Here is a 15416-nt window from a genome sequence, read left to right as displayed (position 1 = left end):
TATAATGTCATCAGGAAAGTTCAGATTAAAACAATAATGAGATACTACTACATACCCATTAAAATGGCCAAAATCTGAAACACTGACAACACCAAATGCTGGCAAGAATGTGGAGTGACTGGAATGCTCATTCATTGCTGGTGGGAATGCCACATTATATAGCTGCTTAGGAAAATCGCCTGGCAGTGTCTTTTAAAACTAAACATGATTACCATATGATCCAGCCATCATGCTTTTTACAAAAAAGATCTGAAATTTTATGTCCACTGAAAAACCAGCACACAGATATTTATAGCAGCTTTATTTATAATTGCCAAAACTTGGAAGCAACCAAGATGTTCTTCAGTAGGTGAATGGATAAATAAATGATGGTACATCCAGGAAATGAACTATTCTTCAGCGGTAAAAATAAATGAGCTGGTCATCGGCAAAGCCTGAGCCGGGTCCTTTTGCTCCCCTCCCCATTAGTATGAGCTCCACCACTTGCTCCACCTCCTCTACCAACTACCAGTCCCCGGGCTCTGTCCAGGCACCCAACTATGGCACCCAGCTGGTCAGCAGCGGGGCCAGCATCTATGCAGATGCTGGGGACTCTGGTTCCCAGATCTCCATGTCCCGCTCCACCAGCTTCCAGGGAAACATGGGGTCTGGGGGCCTGGCCGCGGGGATGGCTGGGGGTCTGGCAGGAATGGGAAGCAGCCAGAATGAGAAGAAGACCATGCAAAGCTTGAACGACCGCCTGGCCTCCTACCTGGACAGATTGAGACCAAAAACCAGAAGCTGGAGAGAAAAATCCAGGAGCCCCTGGAGAAGATGGGACCCCAGGTCAGAGACTGGAGCCATTACTTCAAGACCATCGAGGACCTGAGGGCTCAGATCTTGGCAAATACTGTGGACAATGCCCACATTGTTCTGCAGATCAACAATGCCTGTCTTGCTGCTGATGACTTCAGAGTCAAGTATGAGACAGAGCTTGCCAAGCGCCAATCTGTGGAGAGCTATCTCCATGGGCTCCACAAGGTCACTGATGACACCAATGTCACTCGGCTGCAGCTGGAGATAGAGTTCGAGGCTCTCAGGGAGGAGTTGTTCTTCATGAAGAAGAACCACGAAGAGGAAGTAAAAGGCCTACAAGACCTGATTGCCAGCTCTGGGTTGACCGTAGAGGTAGATGCCCCCAAATCTCAGGACCTCACCAAGATCATGGCAGGCATCCAACTGAAGTATGTGGCTAAGATGTGATCATCCTCCAGGTAGAACTCAGATGGAGGAGAAGATGACTTAGGTGTTCTACGACATTGCATATACTTAATAGATGTAATAGATGATGATGTATGAATGCTGTGAAGTATTCTGGATGGTGTTCTGTGTGCTGTTATTGTCAGGTCTAGGTGTTTTATTTCATGGTAAAATAATCTGACACAGGACTAGAACTGGGAGATAGTTCAGGCTGCCATGTATATTCGTGTGTGAGTACATTGCACAGTGTATGAACTGCACAAAGATACTTGGCAGCCTGAAACATGGCCATGTCTTCCATGGTAACACTGTGAGATGAGAGAGCATGGTAAAGGTAAGTGGTTACTGTGCTCTCTCATCTCATAGCATTAATATGGAAGGGATGACTTCCTCTTAGGGAGGAAAGTAGGATGAACAGCTCATTCAATTCCTATTCTATTTTCATTTTCTACAACAAGAAGAGTGCTTTTTCAAATTGGGAAAGTTGGAACAAACATTATAAATCTTAGATAAGATGAGAGATAGTATCTAGTTTTGAAAATTGAGTTCAAGTTTACCGACCCAGGTAAAAAAGTATTTTTCAATGTAATTCCAGAATACATCAGTGCTTTTGGGGCACCTTATTTTGGGGTACTGAGTAAAGACATTTCTTATGACCCCCAAAACTTGCTGTATTGGTGTATTCCTTTACATTGAAATGACAGGGTGTTTTTTTTTTTATTTAAAAGCTAACTTCAACAGTTGGTAGACAAAGCAAAGTCTAGCAAACAACAGGAGTACAGAAGAAAATGCTCTAAGAGAATATAACCAGTCACTTTGCATGCCTATTCCTGTAGACTTCTGGAGCAAGGGGTGTGCAATGGAGGAATAAGGCAGAGGATGACAAAAAAGAGAATTTGTCAGCAATCTTCAATATACAACTTCAGACTTAATTGAAATGGAAATTTTAGGATTAAAAAACCCTTGAGCATTCTTCAGACAAGAGAAAGGACGTTGGAGATCATTTAAATCATCTCACTCTTGCAAAACAAATCAGAGTTGGGACATTTTTATGACACATAATAGAAAGACAGGTTTCAACCTTGCAGAAGAATAGAGGATTTAAAATTTGAAAGGAGAGTTTGGGAATTAATAATATCATTAACATTTAAAGATGCTGTTCTGAGCACATGCACTAGAAAATTATACTATGAAGCTACTGTATTTAACAGCTCACTGCTTCTATATGCCTTGCTCTCATTTAGAGCAAACACATAAAACTGAAGAAGACACACATTTGCCCTTTTTTCCTCATAATATATACAAATAATAGGCTTTCTCTAACAGCCGCAATACAATCTTAATGATAATTGATCTTCCATCAGTTTCTTCCTATAGTAGTTCCTTCAGTCTCTTCTGAAACAAAGAGTACAATAGGACATAACTCAAATCTTGTAATGCAAGTAAAATTAAAAAGAAAATATAAATGTGCTATGTTATTCTAATATTTTATCTTTGTGCTTTTCCAACAGTAGAATTACTGAGGCAGAAGAAGGGTTTCAGTAATTCTACTGTTAGGCTATCTTACTACATTTGTTTTTATCTCTTTGTAGCATTAAGGGTAGGCTTGATCTAGAGGCAAAAATACCCAAATTTAATGTTGGTTTTACCACCTGATAGTTGTATGGGTTTGAGCAAGAATTTATTGGAGCTTTGATCTCCTCACCACCACCCACACACACACACGCCTTTTTTTTTATGGAGTTTTGCACTTGACACCCAGGCTGGAGTGCAATGGCATGATCTCGACTCACTGCAATCTCCATCTCCTGGGTTCAAGAAATTCTCCTCCCCCAGCATCCCCAGTAGCTGGGATTACAGGTAACCACCACCTTGCCTAGCTAATTTTTCTATTTTTAGTAGAGATGGGGGTTTCACCATGTAGGCCAGGCTGGTCTCAAACTCCTGACCTCAGGCAATTCCACCGCCTTTGCCTCCCAAAGTGCTGGGATTACAGTGTGAGCCACCGTGCCTGGCCCCCCACTTTAATAACTTTATATAGCCCAGACCCTTTCTAGAGTTCCAGACATGTGACCCCATTTGGCTCTCTAACATCTTTACCTTGGCCACCCCAAAGTACCTCAGTCTCACAAGAATCTTACTCATGATCTTCCACCATGAACTTGAGTCTCTTCCGTTTTCCCTCATTCATCAACCTGAGCTACAGTGGACCTAAATCTAAAACCTGTGCCTGACATTGCTTTCTCCCTTTATATCCAATCTATTACCATGATTTGTTACATTTATACCTTTCCCTTCTGCTCACCTCTATTCAACTCTACCACCAGCACCACCTCCATTCAAGCCACCTCACTCTCATCAGGACTACTGTGAGAATTTCCTCTGGTCCACCTCCGTCTACTCTTGCTCACCTAAGTATGTGCCCATCTAATCAGCATTATTTTTTAATCTGATCATATAATCCCTCTACCTAAAATATGTCAGTGACTTAATCCAACTATTTGGAAATCCAAACATGTCCTCTGACTTTTGTACAGTCCTTCATACAGTTTTTGAATGTGTCATGCTCCCCCACACCACAGGGCCTTTGCACATGCTACAGGCAATGCTCGACTTACAACCACTATTGGTTCCGACAGACTGGTTGTAACACGATTTGGTCGTAAGTTGAGTTTGCTGTACCGAGTCTGGGATAACAGTTGAAATGGTGCACGCGGAGATGGTAGTGCTGCCGGAAGCTGGTCCTCACTGTCGTACGCCCAGCTGGGCAACGTTTGCACTGCCAGACGTGGAGCAGTCATGGCTAGCAATTGTGGTCATAAAGTCGAATGGTCATAAGTCGCATAGGTCATAAGTTGATCAATAACTGTATTTCCTGCTTGCCACACTGCCTATCTTTCAGTCACAGTCTATTCTTCCATCAGACCTCATTTCAATCCTCGCTCAATCAGAGAAACTTTCTCTCTCTTCCCCTACTGTGTCAAGTCTCCTTATAAGACATGTTCATACAGTATTACATGATTACAGTTGCACCTTTTCATTATTTTGTGGTTGCTTGATTTTTGCCTCCTTTCTCCTTAGACTAGAAGCTCCAAAAGGGCAGAAATCAATGCTCATTTTTCTCACACAGCATATGCACAGCAAAAAAAGTTGCCAAATAATCGAATGGATCAATGAATATGAATTAATAAGTCTGTAAAATTAAGTACCCTGCGAGCACTAGAATTCTACGTGTCTATAACTTCCTTGCGCAATCAGTAGCTGCATTAAAATAAAGCAAAGTTGTGTAAGTCTAATACCATATTTCATTGCTAGCATAAATAAATAGGTCTTGAAAAATAAATTTTGGTGTATCTAAAATTCTTCCTGAGAAAGCGAACCATGTATCAAGACACTATAGGGAACGTACATGGGAGAAAATGTCTTGATGGAGAAGTTGACAGCAGGAAAGAAAAAATGGCCCAGATGACTGCTGACAAAGGGAACAGCCTAGATAAAGAACACCTGAAGGGATTAGAGGAAGGAGGAGTATATCTGTGGAGCAGACAAACAAGTATGACTCACATAAGGGAGAGAAAAGGCCATAGGAAATTACAAAATAATAGAGCTAAGTGATTTATCACCATGAGCTACCTACCTAATGCAGGCTCTGATTGAACAGGTGTCCTGTAAAATAGTTTAGGTCTAAAAGTTGACTTTTTTTGCTTGGAACGGCAATTTTATTCAGTGTTTTCATTTTGGGTAGCCTAAATGATATCGGAGCAATGATTGTCTCCTGCCAGCAGTGTGCTGTTTTGTTAGCTGTGCCTGTAGCAAACCTGTTTCTGACTAAAAGAGAGTTTCTTGATTAGCAGCATGAAAACCCTCACTCCAGGCTCTTTGAACAGATTCTGGCAAAGGACAGTGTTAGAGAAGCTTCAGGAACTCCCAGAAGAATCATACACACACACACACACACACACACACACACATACACACACACAGTGGGCCTCTTAAGCACAACACAAAGATGATGCCTTACAGGGCTTTCTCACTCAATGAAAAAGAAAAGAGAAGCATATGTCGCCTTTATTAGAAACAAGCATCTTTTGCGAAAAACCCTCTTTTATAATGTTATATCTACAAAGCCAGAATTCTAAAGAACTCTATAATTTGCTCAATCTCATGCCCGAATTTTTACATCTCAAGTCCTCCAAATATATTAGGGAGTAGCTATTCTTCTTTGGTGACTAGCACAACAAAATCCCACAATTTGTACCCTTCCCACAACTCTTTCAGCCAACAATTGGGACCTAGCCCTTTCTCAAAAATGTTCCCAGCCCGGCAAATCCATCTAGCTGCAGCTCTCAGGGAAACACCTTGTCAGCTTTCTTTCTAGCTCTCATGGCTCCTGGCTTCTTGCTGAGGGGTATTGGGATTTCAGAACCACAAAAGGGTTCTGCTGGGTTCTCTCTTAACAACTATGTCTTTTAAGAATCAACTCTTAAAGGAAACTCGTTCCGGATTTCTTAACATGGGATCTTAAACTGGATTGCTCATTTGCCCTTCTGATAAGACACTGGGGAATAACTGAAAATTAGGATCAGGAAAAAGTCGTGAGTTTTCTAATATTGCTGTTTAAACTGATTTCCAAAGTGTATAGGACATTCCATTTATTTAAGAAATCGTATACTTAAGATGAGCATCATGCCATCCTGACTACATAGCATGAAGTTTACATTATCTTAGTAAAATGTTTGATTCGAGGAAATAGAAAAAAAAATTATTACTTTTAGTACTCAGATAAATTTCTGGTAAGTCATTGTGTTTAGTTTTCAGCACCTAACTAACATTTTAAAAATGTGAACATCAAAATAAAGCTTTGTAATACAAAATTGCCTCTGTCCGCAAACATTTCCAGAGGTTGAGACCAATATGCATGTTAGGTTTCAGACACCTGCAAAAGTTACCCAATAAAAGGCCCGATTACAAAATGATGAGAACATTGACCATACAAAATAAACCAAAAGGGCATGGTATGCATTCAGTAATTTGTGGGCTTGGTTATTAATCCAAGTTTTCCATCCAGTCCTACTTCACAGTGAGAGGAGGAAAAGCTGTTTATTTATTACTAAAACACTGCATAGGCCATACAAAGACAGAATAAAATAGAAGGAAGGAAGACTCAGTGTTGCCTTAATCTAACAACAGGTTCCCAAATCGTGCTTAGAAGCAAGTCATCATCATTATAACTTATCTTTCCATGCCTTCAAAAACCTTCCTAAAACTTCTAACTCCATGAAAATCTTTTGCAAAAAAAAAATAGAAATAATATACTGATTGTTTTTCTCAGAATGCTACATTTATACCTTTTAACTATATGAAGTGTACATCTGAGCATCAAACCAAGCTTAGAATGTAATCCACACAGTACAATCACAGCTCCTTAAGCTTGTATTCAGACATAAGAAGGAAATCACTGCAGTTTTTCATTTTTTTTTGGCTAATTGCAAGCAATCACATTGATAAGTATATTAAATTATTGCTGAATTTAACTAGAGAATCTCTAACTACCTCATTCTTCACGTTTCTGCTCTGAATTTTCTTAAAGCACAGTGTCTCAAGAACTCTAAATACTTCCTGTGTGTTTAACAGCTTCTTACATAGCCTCAGTACTTGTAAATATAATTCTTTTCTGGTGCTTTCTACAGCAGAAGCAGAATCCAGGCTCAAAGAAACTAAAAGACTCTACCTACTCAGAACATAAAAGTATATATAGAGAGAGGACATATAAAATCCTCCCCAAATCTTCACTGCTCAGTCACGCCTGAGGTACGTGCACCCTGCCATCTCCATGGCCCCCAATCATGGACAGGGGACTCAGATGGCAGCTAAAAGCAATGCCGAATTTTACTTTATTTTCCATGGCTGCCATACAAAAGACAGTTCATTCCAAGTTGAAGTGTGAGGAGAAAATCATCTCGCCCAAAATCACTCTTGACTCACGTCCTTCCTCCTCATGACATGTGCAGACATTCTCGCCCTTTAGCAGCAGCTCTTCTTGATTGTTTCAAAAAGTTTAGATTGTCTGAAGCCTGCGTGTCACATACCATTCACTTCTGACTCTTTTGGAGTCCATTTATTCTTTACACAGGGGATGGTGGTCATGTATTTTCTTAATGTCAGGCCACCTGTAGATCAACAAGGTCATCTCAATTCCCTATCGTATTGGGTGAGCCTTAGACCAGACCCCTTTAATGGACCAGCTGCCCAGAGTCATGCGTACTTTTCCTCTGTCCTTCCTCAAAGGCTGTACATACTCTCTCTGTACGCATATTTTAAAACATTTATGTTAATGACATGCGAGCATAAGCAAACTCACATGGGTTCCTTAGGCAATTGCGTAGGCCTGAGACAGGTGGCAGATAGGATGGCAAACACCTGCCAGTTACCCTCTTGCTCCTGAGGGCCAACTTCATGCAAGGTGCTCTGTCCTGTCAAGCTGGAAGTAATAAGGTGCTAAATACTGTGTTGTGGACAAATAATGAGTAAATACTGCCCTCCACATGGTTGTACAGAAAAATTAAAAGGAACTATCACCAGAAAAGGGCAAAGGGCTTGAGATTGTCTATATTTCAAAGTCCTATTTACTCAAAAGGCTGGCTAGACTTCTACCAGATTACCTAAAAGCCCCAAACCCATTCGATAATGTCACTTTGTGTGGTTTTAACTATTTGGATAAAAACTCTTTAAGGGATCCACTTTTTACAGTTGGAGAGAATCACCACAGATGGCCACTTCCTATTGTTTTCTAGTTTTTTAACTTTGGGAAATACAGCAGGCTGGAAGTGGTGGCTCATGCCCATGATCCCAGCACTTTGGGAGGCTGAGGAGGGTGGATCAAGAGGTCAGGAGTTCAAGACCAGCCTGATCAACATGGTGAAACCCCATCTCTACTAAAAATACAAAAATTAGCTGGGCATAGTGGTGAGTGCCTTTAATCCCAGCTACTCAGGAGGTTGAGGCAGGAGAATCGCTTGAACCCAATGGAGGTTGCAGTGAGCCAAGATTGCACCACTCCACTCCAGTCTGGGCAACCGACCGAGACTCCATCTCAAAAAAGAAAGAAGGGAGGGACGGAGGAGGAGAGGGAGGAAGGAAAGGAAGGAGGGCAGGCAACAAAATGTAGAACAACTGCTGTTTACCCCATACCCTGATGAATCTCACCTGAAATACTCCTAATTCTTTAGCGCCACAGGGATGCTAAAACAGCAAAGGCAGCCCCTCGTGGAGAATGTGTTTCTAAGGCTGTCAGCTGGCAGGGCAAACCTGAATGCAGATCTAACCGTGTGCGGGTGGTGACGTTTCTCTACCTTGAAACTGAATTTTCTAACCACTGTGAAGCATCTTAGCATTTTACTTAAAAACAAAACATTTCTTCCCAGGAGGCACTGGCAGAGGTGGAGAAGGGATTTGGCTTCAAAGTGCAGCCGTTATTCCGTGGCATTTCTTTTTTATTTCTTAAAATCTAGCAAACTTCTGATGAGTAAAAATAGCCCTCACTGGTGTAGCAATCATCCACAGAAAATGTACTAACTAGCAAAGACATTGTGGAAGAAGGGAGTGTTCCACAGCAATCATGTTCACCCCTTCATGACAAAAAAAATGCCAACTTGAGCAATCCACCGATCGTAAAGAAGCCACAGGCAGCTGTCACCTGCAGGTGGGGAGGGAAGAACTCGGTGTTCCTGAGTGATGCTAGCTGAAGATGAGCTCTGTGCAAACAATATCCTACTTATTCAGCTACTTCCCCTTTGCCATGGCAATTTCACTCTAACCGAGGTGCCATGTGTTAAGGAATGACATCAGCAACCCAAATCCTGGTCATAATAATACTTGACGCCCTTGATGGCTCCCTGAGATGCTCACCTCCATATAAGAAAATATAAGAATTACAAAGCAATCATCCATAAACTTAAGGTACCTATTTCCCTTTGTTTTTTCTTTCTTTTACTCTTCTGGTCAGAGTGAAAGACAATTTGAAGTCAGCATGTCTGTGTGTGTGTCTGTGTGTGTGTGTGTGTGTGTGTGTGTGTGTGTGGGTGGGTGGGTGTGTGATGTGATTATGCAGTAGGTGAGTACTTCTGTTAATGATTTCAAGGTGGCATTTACATTTAAAATATTTGCTGTTCAAGTATAGTGTGAAAATTAGACATGGGCATTCCATCAGAAGTTCTCATGCAGTTTCCAATGGCAGTTCCTGCCTGTTCACACAATTGGAGATGTGCTTGGAAGTTACCAGCTTTTCATTCATAACCCAGCAGAGTGAGAGGACAGAGATAAGAGAAAAAAGATGCACAATGCTAGTAGTCATCAGGTACTGAGTACAGATTCGTATTTTCTCTACACTCAAATCCTAAGAAAACTACTAAATGGATCTGTAATCTTTTATTATTCCTCTGAAGTACGTTCTCAAACTGTTTGTGTAAGCTCTATGTCACTGAATCAGTAATTGCCCTGAATAAATATTTTCTATGTAAGACTAGTTAGCTTATAAGGGAAATGAAGGTTTCTGTATTAGTTGATTTTCATGCTGCTAATGAAGATACACCTGAGATTGGGCAATTTACAAAAGAAAAAGGTTTAATGGACTCACAGTTCCACGTGGCTGGAGGGCCTCACAATCATGGTGGAAGGTGAAAGGTACATCTCACATGGTGGCAGACAAGCGAAGAGAGCTTGTGCACAGAAACTCCCCTTTACAAAAATCATCAGATCTCATGAGACTTACTCACTATCATGGGGACAGCATGGGAAATACCCACCCCCATGATTCAATTACATCCCACTGGGTCCCTCCCATGACACATGGAAATTATGGGAGCTACAATTCCTGATGAGATGTGGGTAAAGGACACAGCCAAACCATAGCATTCCATCCCTGGCCCCTCCCAAATCTCATGTCCTCACATTTCAAAACCAGTCATACCTTCCCAACAGTCCCCCAAAGTCTTAACTCATTTCAGTATTAACTCAAAAGTCCACAGTCCAAAGTCTCATCCAAGACAAGGCAAGTCCCTTCTACCTATGAGCCTATAAAATCAAAAGCAAGTTAGTCACTTCCTAGATACAATGGGAGTACAGGCATTGGGTAAATACAGCGATTCCAAATGGAGGAAATTGGCCAAAATGAAGGGGCTACAGGCCCCCATACAAGTCCAATATCCAGCAGGGCAATCAAATCTTAAAGTTCCAAAACGATCTCTTTTGACTGCACATCTCATATCCAGGTCATGTTGGTGTAAGAGGTGGGTTTCCATGGTCTTGGGCAGCTCTACTCCTGTGGCTTTGCAGGGTGCAGCTTCCCTCCTGTGTGCTTTCACAGTGGGTCTATCATTCAGGGGTCTGTGGGGTGGTTGTCCTCTTCTCGCAGCTCCACTAGGCAGTGCCCCAGTCGGGACTCTGTGTGAGGGCTTTAACCCCACATTCCCTTTTTGTACTGCCCTAGAGGAAGCTCTCCATGAGTGCCCACCCCTACATCAAACCTCTGCCTGGACATCCAGGCATTTTCATACATCCTCTGAAATTTAGGCAGCAGAGGTTCCCAAACCTCAATTCTTGACTTCTGTGCTCCCACAGGCTCAACACTACATGGAAGCTGCCAAGGCTTGGGGCTTGCACCCTGTGAAGCCACTGCTCGAGCTGTACCTTGGCCCCTTTTAATCATGGCTAGAGCAGCTGGGACATAGGGCACCAAGTTCCTAGACTGCACACAGAAGAGAGACCTTGGGCCCAACCCACAAAACCATTTTTTCCTCCTAGGACTCCAGGTTTGTGAAGGGAGGAGCTGCCACAAAGGTCTCTGACATGCCTTGGAGATATTTTCCCCATTGTCTTGGTGGATTAACATTTGGCTCCTTGCTATTTATGCAAAATTTCTGCAGCTGCTTGAATTTCTTCTTAGAAAATGAGATTGTTTTCTATCACATCATCTAGCTACAAATTTTCCAAACTTTTATGCTCTGCTTCCCTTAAGAAACTGAATGCTTTTTACAGCATCCAAGTCACATCTTGAATGCTTTGCTGCTTAGAAATTTCTTCTGCCAGATACCCTAAATCATCTCCCTTAAGTTCAACAGTGGATAAATGCTGCCAGTCTCTTTGTTAAAACATAGCAAGAGTCACCTTCACTCCAGTTCCCAACAAGTTCCTTTTCTCCATCTGCGACCACCTCAGCCTGGATTTCATTGTTCTTATCATTATCAGCATTTTGGTCAAAGCCATTCAACAAGTCTCTAGGAAGTTCCAAACTGTCCCACATTTTCCTGACTTCTTCTGAGCCTCCCAAACTATTCCAACCTCTGCCTGTTGCCCAGTTCTAAAGTCATTTCCACATTTTTAGGCATCTATAAAGCAGCACCCTACTCTCAGTATCAATTTACTGTATTAGTTGGTTTTCACACTGCTGATAAAGGTATATGCAAGATTAGGAAATTTCCAAAAGAAAGAGGTTTAATGGACTCACATTTCTATGTGGCGGGGGAGGCCTCACAATTCATGGTGGAAAGTAACTATCATGTCTCACATGGTGGCAGACAAGAGAAGAGAACTTGTGCAGGGAAACTCCCCTTTACAAAACCATCAAATATCATGAGACTTATTCACTACCAAGAGAATAGCATAGGAAAGACCTGCCCTGAGATTCAATTATCTCCCACTAGGTTCCTCCCACAACACATGGGAATTATGGGAGATACAATTCAAGATGAGATTTTGGTGGGGACACAATCAAACCATTATCAGTTTCTTAAATAATTTTACATGCCAGAAACAGGCTAAGCACATTAAAAGACTTCTCCCCCATTCAATTTCTCAGCAATCTTTTAGACAACTAACATTGTTGTCTTCATTTTACAGAGAAGAAACAGTGGTTTAGAGAATTTATGCAGTAACTTGACCAAAGCCATAGGGTGAGTAAGTGTCAGAGCTTTAAGTTGAACAGTAAGTCTGAGTACAGATTTCCATTTGTAACCATCATGCTATCATAAAATAATGAAAGGCTCTTGAAAATAATACCACTTTTGAGGAAACCAGAAGAGAGCAAATGATTGAAACAAAATTAAGGTTATCTAATCTTTTTCTCTAAGTCAGTATTCAAATGTGTCATCACTTTCTGAGGCAGATACACTCCCTCAAAATATTTCTAAGCCCTATAAATCAAATGTCAACTATTCAATAAAGCTGTACTAATTCTTGAACATTTTCTTGAATGTAGATTTCAGTCACATCTTTCAAATGTGAAACAGACCCAGAATACATGTTCCGTAAAGCATTTCTACAAATCACAATTTTAATGTTAGAATGGATTCCATAAAGTATCTATACATCTTCCTTCCTAATAAAAGAATCAACTAGTACAACTTCCTGCCAGAATTAAGGATCCCATCAACCACATCAGGCTTTGCTGAAATATTATCAGTTATTCTACACTTACACCCTCCAGGTAATAAGAGGCCACACTGTTCCACTGTTAAAAATTTCTATTATACCAGTGTTCTTTATATTGAGTCTAATTTGCCTTGTTGTGACTTTTACCTTCTCATCCTATTTTTATCATTGTGGGGCAACAAGTTTATTCCTTTTTTCACCAAACAAACTAAATATCCACCCTACTTCTTTCAATAATTCCTTGTATTAGTCTGTTCTCCCACTGCTATGAAGATACTACCTGAGGCCAGATGAGATGGCTCACACCTATAATCCCAGTACTTTGGGAGGCCAAGGCAGGTGGATCCTTTAGGTCAGGTGTTCAAGGCCAGCCTGGCCAACATGATGAAACCTTGTCTCTACTAATAATACAAAAAATATCCAGGTATGGTGGCACCTGTAATCCCATCTAATCGGGAGACTGAGGCAGGAGAATTGCTTAAATTCAGGCAGTAGAGGTTGCAGTGATCCGAGATCACACCATTGCACTCCAGCCTGGGTGAAAACAGTGAGATTCTATCTTAAAAATAAAAAAATACTACCCAAGACTGACTAATATACAAACAAAAGAGGTTTAATTGATTCACAGTTCTGTATGGCCAAGGAGTACTCAGGAAACATACAACTGTGGTGCACCTTATATGGTACACCAAATGTACAATCAAGGCACATCTTACATGGCGGTAGGCAAGACAGAAAGAGTGTATGAGGGTGCAGGAAAGACTACATTTATAAAATTATCAAATCTTGTGAGAATTCACTAGCATGAGATAACAGCATGGAGGAAACTGCTCCTATAATTCAATCACTTCCCTCCCTCTACACATGTGGATTACAAATTTGAGATGAGATTTTGAGATTTGGGTGGGCACACAGATCCAAACCATATTATTCCTCATTGGAGACAGTTTCCAAAACCTTCAGTAGCCTAATTCCCTCTTTCTGTGCACTCACACTACTTCACCAGTGATCTTCCTAAAATGTAGCTCTCAACACTGAATATTCAGCATGTAGTCCAAAAAAAAGTACAAAATAAAACAAATTTTTACTTTCCATGTTCTGCATTTTGTTCTTAGTAATCTAAAAGTGAATTACTTCAAAGAAACAAAAAAAAAAGCAGCAGCGATATCACTGTTTCAAGTCATATTTCGTTCTGTTCACATAATCAGTTGTCAAGTCAGGTTGTTTATATTACATACAGCAGTTCCTCAAATAATATCATTTCATTCAATGTCATTTCATGATGAGAGAAAAAAAAATCTATTCCCAGTCAGAGCCACTGTCTATGTGGAGTTGCATTGTGGGTTTTCTCTGGGTCCTCCAGTTTTCTCCCACATCCCAAATAGGTGTACATTAGGTGAATCAGAATGTCTACACAGGCCCAGTGTGAGTGGGTGTGGCTGTGTAGACTGTGCCCTGCAATAGGAGGAAATCCTGTCCAGGGCTGGTTCTTGAGAGTCTTGTGCCCTGAGCTACCAGGATAGACTCCAGCCACCCATGACCCTGAACTGGCATAGGTAGGTAAATAATTATCTTAATCGTTTTTATTAATCTTTCTTGAATGTATGTATAGCTCACATTTATCTCAATGTTTAATATTAGAAGTGGTCTGGGTCTTCATTTAGAATTTTGCTGATGTTTCTGTGACCAGAAATATGCCATAGGAATTTAACTCTTGTTTATATCAATTAACCTATGGTAACATTGGTTTTGTTTTACATCGTTTTGCTTAAAGTCATAGCTTTCAAGAACCTGACCACAAAATTAAGTAAGGAATTACTGTACCTGAAAATTTTCTTAAAAAGCAACATATCCTGTGAATTTGGAAATAGGATAAAGATGTCCAGATTAGCACTTTTTTTTCAACGGTATAGAGGAGGTTTTATCCAGTGAAATAAGGCAAGTCACGGAGATACATGTTACAAAGACAAAAATAAATAAATAAAACTGTTTATATCCTCACATGACGTGACTTTAAATCTAAGAAAGGGAAAAGACCCTATAATCTAATTAATAAATGAGTTTGGAAAGGTTACTTAATAGAAAGTCATTATACACATGAACTGAATTTCTATATACTAGCAACATGGAATAGAAAATAAAAATTTTAAATATTCATAAGAGCATTAAAAACATAAAATACATAGAATAAATCTAATGAAAGAAAATCTTTCTGAGATAAATAAACACACACACACACACACACACACACACACACACACACATATATATATATATATACCATGTTTCTGAATTGCAAGACTTAACTATTTTTGCCAATACTCACTTGATCTAAAAAGTCAATGCAATTTCAAGTACTCTCTCTTGTGTGTCTTCTGATAGGCTCAGGGTAGGGCTGGTCACCTGAAAGACCAAGGCAGAATTAGAGGGCTGGGACTTTCAGCTCCACTCCTCAACCTCCAGGAAAAAGAGAGGGAAGGGTCAATCACCAATGGCCAATGGTTTCATCAATCATGCCTATGTAACAAAGCCTCCATAAAAACCCAAGAGGAGAGGGTTTGGAGAACTTCCAGGTAGCTGAACATGTAGTTTTCTGGAGGGAGAATGGTGTGCCAGGGAGGGTATGGAAAGTCCATACCCCTTCCCTCATACCTTGCCCTATGCATCTTTTCATCTGTGTCTTTCATAATATTCTTTATAATAAATCAGTAAATGTAAATAGGCATTTCCCTATATTCTGTGAGCCACTC

General features: G+C 40.7%; 1 pseudogene; it reads left to right on the top strand.

Moving 5' to 3' along the window:
- Positions 1–469: 469 nt before the first annotated feature.
- On the top strand, positions 470–1242 carry LOC120368080 (keratin, type I cytoskeletal 18 pseudogene; annotated as a pseudogene).
- Positions 1243–15416: the final 14174 nt, after the last annotated feature.

The sequence above is a fragment of the Saimiri boliviensis genome, chromosome 1 (genome assembly GCF_048565385.1).
Source record: "Saimiri boliviensis isolate mSaiBol1 chromosome 1, mSaiBol1.pri, whole genome shotgun sequence".
NCBI classification, from domain to species: Eukaryota; Metazoa; Chordata; class Mammalia; order Primates; family Cebidae; genus Saimiri; species Saimiri boliviensis.
Note: the sequence above shows the minus strand (reverse complement) of the source record. Positions and strands in the feature narration are given on the sequence as shown.